Here is a 6,117-nt window from a genome sequence, read left to right as displayed (position 1 = left end):
ATTGGAGGGTTGGGGAAAGAATTCGTTTTTCGGACTAGAGTAGAAAGAAGATTTTTTTTTTTTTTATTAACTTCGGAGAGAGCAGTGGGCATGGCTGCAGATTCTAGTTTTCTTCCTCCCTTCCTTCCTTCCTTCCTTCCTTCCTTCCTTCCCCCTCCCTCTCTCCCTCCCTCCCTTCCCCCTCTCTCTTTCTTCTTTTCTTTTTCTATCGAGACAGGGTGTCTCTATGAGATCCTGGCTGTCCTGGAACTTGCTGTGTAGACCAGGCTGGCCTCAACCTCACAGAGATCCACCTGCCTCTGCCTCCCAAGTGCTGGCATTAAAGGCGTGCATCACCATGCCTGGCCTTGTTTCTAGTTTTCTAATTGTCTCTTTTATTTCTTCCTGAGATAAAGAGCAGCCATCATCTCATGTGTCGCCAGGAAGCCTGTTTGCCATGGACCCAATGCCCAGTCCTGTGTGTGTGAGAGGAGATAGGCAGCTGCTGCTGGGTTTACCCAGCGTTCCTTTCTCCCTCCGGGGCCTCCATTCTTTCCCACCCTTCTTTCCACTTCCTCCCACCTTTTTCTTCCTTTCCTTTGGGGTCTGGGATGTAACCAGGATCTGCGGGTGTTAAGCAGACACTCTATCACTGAACAACTCTCCCGGTCCACCCCTCCTGGCCCCTTCCTTTGATGAACTGCTCTCCCAAGGCAATTATGTGATTTCTGTCTGTTGCAAGTTTCTCCTTAGAGATGAGATTGCAACCAAGTCCTGGCATCTCACTTCTATGGTGGCTCATCTGAGAGCCCACGGACACAACGGGGACAAAGGTAACTGGATAACTAAATTGGAGACCTTGTAGCTTTTAGCCTTAGGTAAGGCTTGAGCCAGGAACCAAGTGATATAGTTAAGGACCCAGGGTCATGGTGTCTCTCTTCTGCTCTTAGTCCTGTCTTCATCCTGGCTTCTCCTAGTGACCCAGACTGATTGTACCCATCCACTAGGAAATACAGGAATTGGATTTATTTATTTATTTATTTATTTATTTATTTATTTATTTATTTATTTATATTTTGAAACAGGCTCTCCTGGGGCCCAGGCTGGCCTGGAACTTGCAATGTAGAGGTTGATGGCTTTGAACTCCTGATCCTCCTGCCACAGGGGTTATAGTGGCACATCTGGCTTTAGTTGAAATCAAGGCTTCCTGCTCCCACGACTCATACCAAAAAAGAAGAATGAAGGGCTAGTGAGGAGGCTCATTTGGTGAGGCACTTGCTGCATGAGAGGGTGACCCCTTAAAGATGGAAAGAGTAGGCCGGGCGTTGGTGGCGCACGCCTTTAATCCCAGCACTCGGGAGGCAGAGCCAGGCGGATCTCTGTGAGTTCGAGGCCAGCCTGGGCTACCAAGTGAGCTCCAGGAAAGGTACAAAGCTACACAGAGAAACCCTGTCTCGAAAAACCAAAAAAAAAAAAAAAAAAAAAAAAAAAGATGGAAAGAGTGAACTAACACCACAAAGATGTCCTCTGAACTCACAGGCACACACACACACACATACACACACACACACACACACATACACACACACACACACACACCACACACACACACACACACACACACACACAAGTGCATGCTAATAATACAATTAGAAAAAGGAAGCGTGGATTAATTTTGGAAACCCTAACCACAGAATTTCATTTTCTTTCTATTTAATTTCCTTTTATTTTAGCTATTCTAATTAAAATCTCCACGGCTTGCGTTTGCTCTCTCTTCCATAGCTGCTTTCCTGTTTTGTGAATATAGTAACATTAAAACTTCCCCTTTTCACACACTCCTTTTTGTAATTCGTATTATCTGTTTGCATCAGCTTGTTCACCTTTTGTTTACAGGTTTTTTATTTTTATTTTTTTAAGCAGGCAGTGTAGCTGGGTGGTTCAGAGCTGGGCTCAGGAAATGGCTGCCTGTGTCCACATTCCATCCCCACCCGGCTGCTGCACAAACCTCCAGCTCCAGTTTCTTTACCACTGTGTGATTCAGCTTCCTGTGAGCGGAGATGATACTACAAGCTGGTTCAGAGGTCCATGTCCTCCATGTACCATGCTCAAAATGCTGCCAGGGCCACACCAGGTTCTGTGTGTGTGTGTGTGTGTGTGTGTGTGTGTGTGTGTGTGTATGTGTAGTGCTGTACATCTAGGACCTTGTACATGCACACCTCAAGCCCATGATTCTCTGTCTCTGTCTCTCTCTCTGTCTCTCTCTGTCTCTGCCCCCCAGCCCCTCAGCTGGTCTCAAAATCTCAACTAGGCACGAACTATCATGCTTGCTTGTTTGAACTCCCAATCCGCCTGCCTCCAACCTCTGAGTGCTGGAGTTACAGGAGTACACTTCTATACCCAGCTCACCGTTCATTCCAGAATCCTTCTCTCTCTACTCTTTCTCCTTCACTGTCTAGTATTGGTCTGGTGACCAGCTCATCTTTATGCAAAATGGTCAGGGCCAACTGCCAGAAGAGCATCCCGAGGCGCTCTTCCCGCCCGATGGTAGCTTTCTTTGCAGGCCTGTTTGGGTCTGGTTTTCTCTACTCCCGATTGTATGTCATTGGGTTGGTTTGAATGACATGTTCCCCATAAGTCTCTGGTATTTGAATATTTGGTCTCCAGTTGGGGCTGTTTGGAGAGGATTAGGAGGTGTGGCCTTGCTGGAGGAGGCGTGCTATTGGGGGCGGGTTTTGAGGTTCCAAAAGACTCATGCGTTTTCCAGTTAGTTCTCTCCGTCTCCTGCTTTGGATCCAAATGTGAGAGCTCAGCTGCCACACCAGCGCTCAGCCTTCAAAAAAATCTAACCAACAAAGAGCCCCACACCTCTGAAGCTAAAAAAAACACCGGAAATCTGGAGGCTGAGGAAGCAGAGGTTTCTGGCACCCTCTGGAGGAGGCTGGAGGCTCTGCACAAATTCTGGCAAACTGCTTGGAGCTCTTAATCTAGGTAGGGGAACTGGATGGGCTCAGGAGTGAATCTCCAAGATTTACCCGGGCACATTTTCTATTAGAACAATTACATAAGACCTCGTGACTAACTTCTAGCTAGTTTGACAGAAAAAAAAGCACGAAGTATGCAATTTAAGGAAATGTTCCAAAGCTGGGCATGAGTTGCATTGACCTTTACTCTGTCTTGCTTAACGGTGGGAGCACCAGCAGTCACCTTGGACCATGAGGAGAAGCATCCGTTGAAGACAGCTGACAGGAAACAGTAGGGTCCGGTTTCACTATGATCAAGTTGCCAGATGGACATGGTAGCATACAGCTGTAATGCCAGCATTTGGAAGCTGCAGCAAAAAGATCACAAGTTCAAGGCCAACCTGGACTATATAATAAGAGCCTATTTCAACCCCTTCACACACAAAAATACATAACATTGCATGCCAATGTTAACTTGAGAGAAAGGAAGACACAGTCTGTTTTATTTATACTACTGCTATTTGGAAGTTGGATTTTTGTAACCAACTTTCCCCCTTTTATTGAAAATAGATTCTTTTCTCATACAATATAGTTTCCCCTCCCTCTATTCCTCCAAGTTCCTCCCCACCTCCCCCCATCCAGATGCACTCCCTTTCTGTCTCTCATTAGAAAAGAACAGGCTTCTAAGAGATAACAACAAAATATAACAAAATAAAATATAAAAAACAAAAACATCACATTGAGGCTGGACCAGCAACCCAACAGAAGGAAAAGAACCCAAGAAAGGGTACAAGAATGAGAGACCAGCTTGCTCACACACTCAGGAGTCCCATAAAAATACTAAACTGAAAGCCATAACACACACTCAGAGGACCTGGTGCAGACCGAGGAGACCCTGCCCTTGCTGCTTCAGTCTGGGAGTTCATATGGTCCTTGCTCAGCTGATTCAGAGGCCCTTGTCCTCCTGGTTTCCTCCATTCCCTCTGGCTCTTACTCTCTCTCCACCTCCTCTTCTGGGGGTTCTCCTGAGCTCTGAGGGGAGGGATTTGATGGAGACCTCCCATTTAGAGCTGAGTGTTCCACAGTGTCTCTCTCTCTCTCTCTCTCTCTCTCTCTCTCTCTCTCTCTCTAATGTCTTGTCAGTCTCTGTATTTGTTTCATCTGTGGCAGGAGGAAGTTTCTCTGATAATGGCTGAGCACTGATCTATGAGTATAGCAGAATATCATTAGGAGTCATTTTATTGATACTTTTTTTTGACCAGTAGTGTTTGGTTTTACCCTAGGTCTCTGGAGTGTCTAGTCTCTGGTTCTTGGTCACCTGAGTAGTTTTGGATAGGGGTTCCATCTCATGGAGTAGGCCATAAGTCAAGTCAGACATTGGTTGGCTATGCCTGAAAGTTCTGTGCCACCACTGCCCTACCACATCTTGCAGGCAGGACAGATTGTAGGTCAAGGTTTTTGCAGCTGGGTTGGTGTAAATATATCAATAAAATGATTCCTTGTGCTAAGAGCAAGCATGTGGTGTTTCTGAGGCCAAAGCCTCCAGGCCTCAGTCTGTCAAGGAGCTGAATAAGCAAGCGCCAAATCCCCATTGCCAGTCACCAATAAACCCCCAGAGCTGCAGGGAACCTCGGGTGTGGCACCTACGGTAACCCCACAGGGTATCCTGGGGGCACAGGTCTGGCAGGTGCAGGCTCACACAGCCCGACTTCGCTCCAGACCGCTGGTTCGTCTACCTCTGTGTCTCTTCACTTTGGGCCACCATGCTGCCTGTCGCCCGTCTTCACACGACACATGTGGGAAGGCCACCACAGAAGAACATTTCAAGACCTTGCTCACGTCATGACCATTCACATCTGTTGGACAAAAAAGGTCACAAAACCAAGACCGAAATTAAAGGCTGGAGAACACACTTCACCTGTCATGGGGTGGATGAACATGGTCTGTCACGTACTGGAGAGCTGGCTCCCAGGGACTCTCCCCAAAGGCTAGGGAGACAGGTTTGGCCTTGCTGGAGGAGAACACCAGCCTCTCTTCCTATTTCCCCGGGAGAAGGCTTCACTGTGGCCCTGGGTCCCACTTCAGCTGCTCAAGTCCTCAGGTCCTTGGCCCAGTGGGGGCTGTCCCACGGCTAGGCCTTTCCTGGCCTGAGATTGTGCAAGCTGCCCTCTGAGCACACTCCCAGCTGGACACAGAGAGGGTTGAGGGTTCAGGAAAGAGGAAACAGTCCCCAGGACAGGATCCTCCTCTCCTGGGAAGCAGAAGCAGCCAGCCAGCTGCACCGTGGGCTCTTTGGCCTTCCTTCCTGTTCTCTCTGGCAGGCAGTTCAGCCAGCCCCGTGCCATTTCCTCCATCTCTAGGCTGCAGAGGAGGCAGATCAGGGAGTGGGGAGCCAAGGGGGGCTGGGACTCTCTGGGGTGGGCTATGCATGTGGGTGTGACTCTCAGACCTTCCAAACACGTGCAAACCCTAAACATGAACTCTAAGCTGTTCCCCATGCTGGGTCCTCTCCAGCCCCCCCCCCCCCCCCCCCCCCCCCCCCCCCCCCCCCCCCCCCCCCCGCCTAGCCCCAGCCATCACCCTGCTCCCCACTCCACAGCAGCGATCCCCCGCCAGGCTCACCTCTCACTCCACAGCAGCGATCCCCCCCCCCAGGCTTGCCTCCACTCCACAGCAGCGATCCCCCCCCCCCGAGGCTCGCCTCTCACTCCACAGCAGCGATCCCCCCCCAGGCTCACCTCCACTCCACAGCAGCGATCCCCCCCTCCAGGCTCGCCTCTCACTCCACAGCAGCGATCCCCCCCCAGGCTTACCTCCACTCCACAGCAGCGATCCCCCCCCAGGCTCACCTCCACTCCACAGCAGCGATCCCCCCCCCAGGCTCACCTTGCTCTAATGGCAACTTCAACCGATTACTGTGTGTCTTCCTCCCGCAATCCCAACACGTCATCCCAATCCCACCCCCCTCATTCCTACCCAGGCCCCATCTTCCCTCACCTGTACCCATTCCCACCCTAAATTCCAATCCAGATCCCAGCCTACCATCTGGCCAGACCACGCCCATCCCCACCCCTAATCTCACTCTAGAGCACCCCACTCAGCTTTGTTCACATCGCTATTTTACCTGCTGTGGGTCCTTCAGTCAGGACTGGGCAAAACTAGGTTGTGAGATGAGCTG

General features: G+C 50.1%; 1 long non-coding RNA gene across 1 annotated transcript; it reads right to left on the bottom strand.

Annotated features, from left to right (window-relative positions):
* Nucleotides 1-1,478: 1,478 nt before the first annotated feature.
* On the bottom strand, nucleotides 1,479-5,237 carry LOC114699465. The gene is made up of 3 exons (XR_003735538.2): nucleotides 4,894-5,237; nucleotides 4,583-4,795; nucleotides 1,479-3,307 (listed from the first exon to the last, which is right to left on the bottom strand). It is a non-coding gene; the product is annotated as an uncharacterized LOC114699465 (long non-coding RNA).
* Between the last annotated feature and the right edge of the window lie 880 nt (nucleotides 5,238-6,117).

The sequence above is a fragment of the Peromyscus leucopus genome, chromosome 4 (assembly GCF_004664715.2).
Source record: "Peromyscus leucopus breed LL Stock chromosome 4, UCI_PerLeu_2.1, whole genome shotgun sequence".
In the NCBI taxonomy this organism is placed as follows: domain Eukaryota; kingdom Metazoa; phylum Chordata; class Mammalia; order Rodentia; family Cricetidae; genus Peromyscus; species Peromyscus leucopus.
This window is presented reverse-complemented; position numbering and strand designations above follow the sequence as displayed.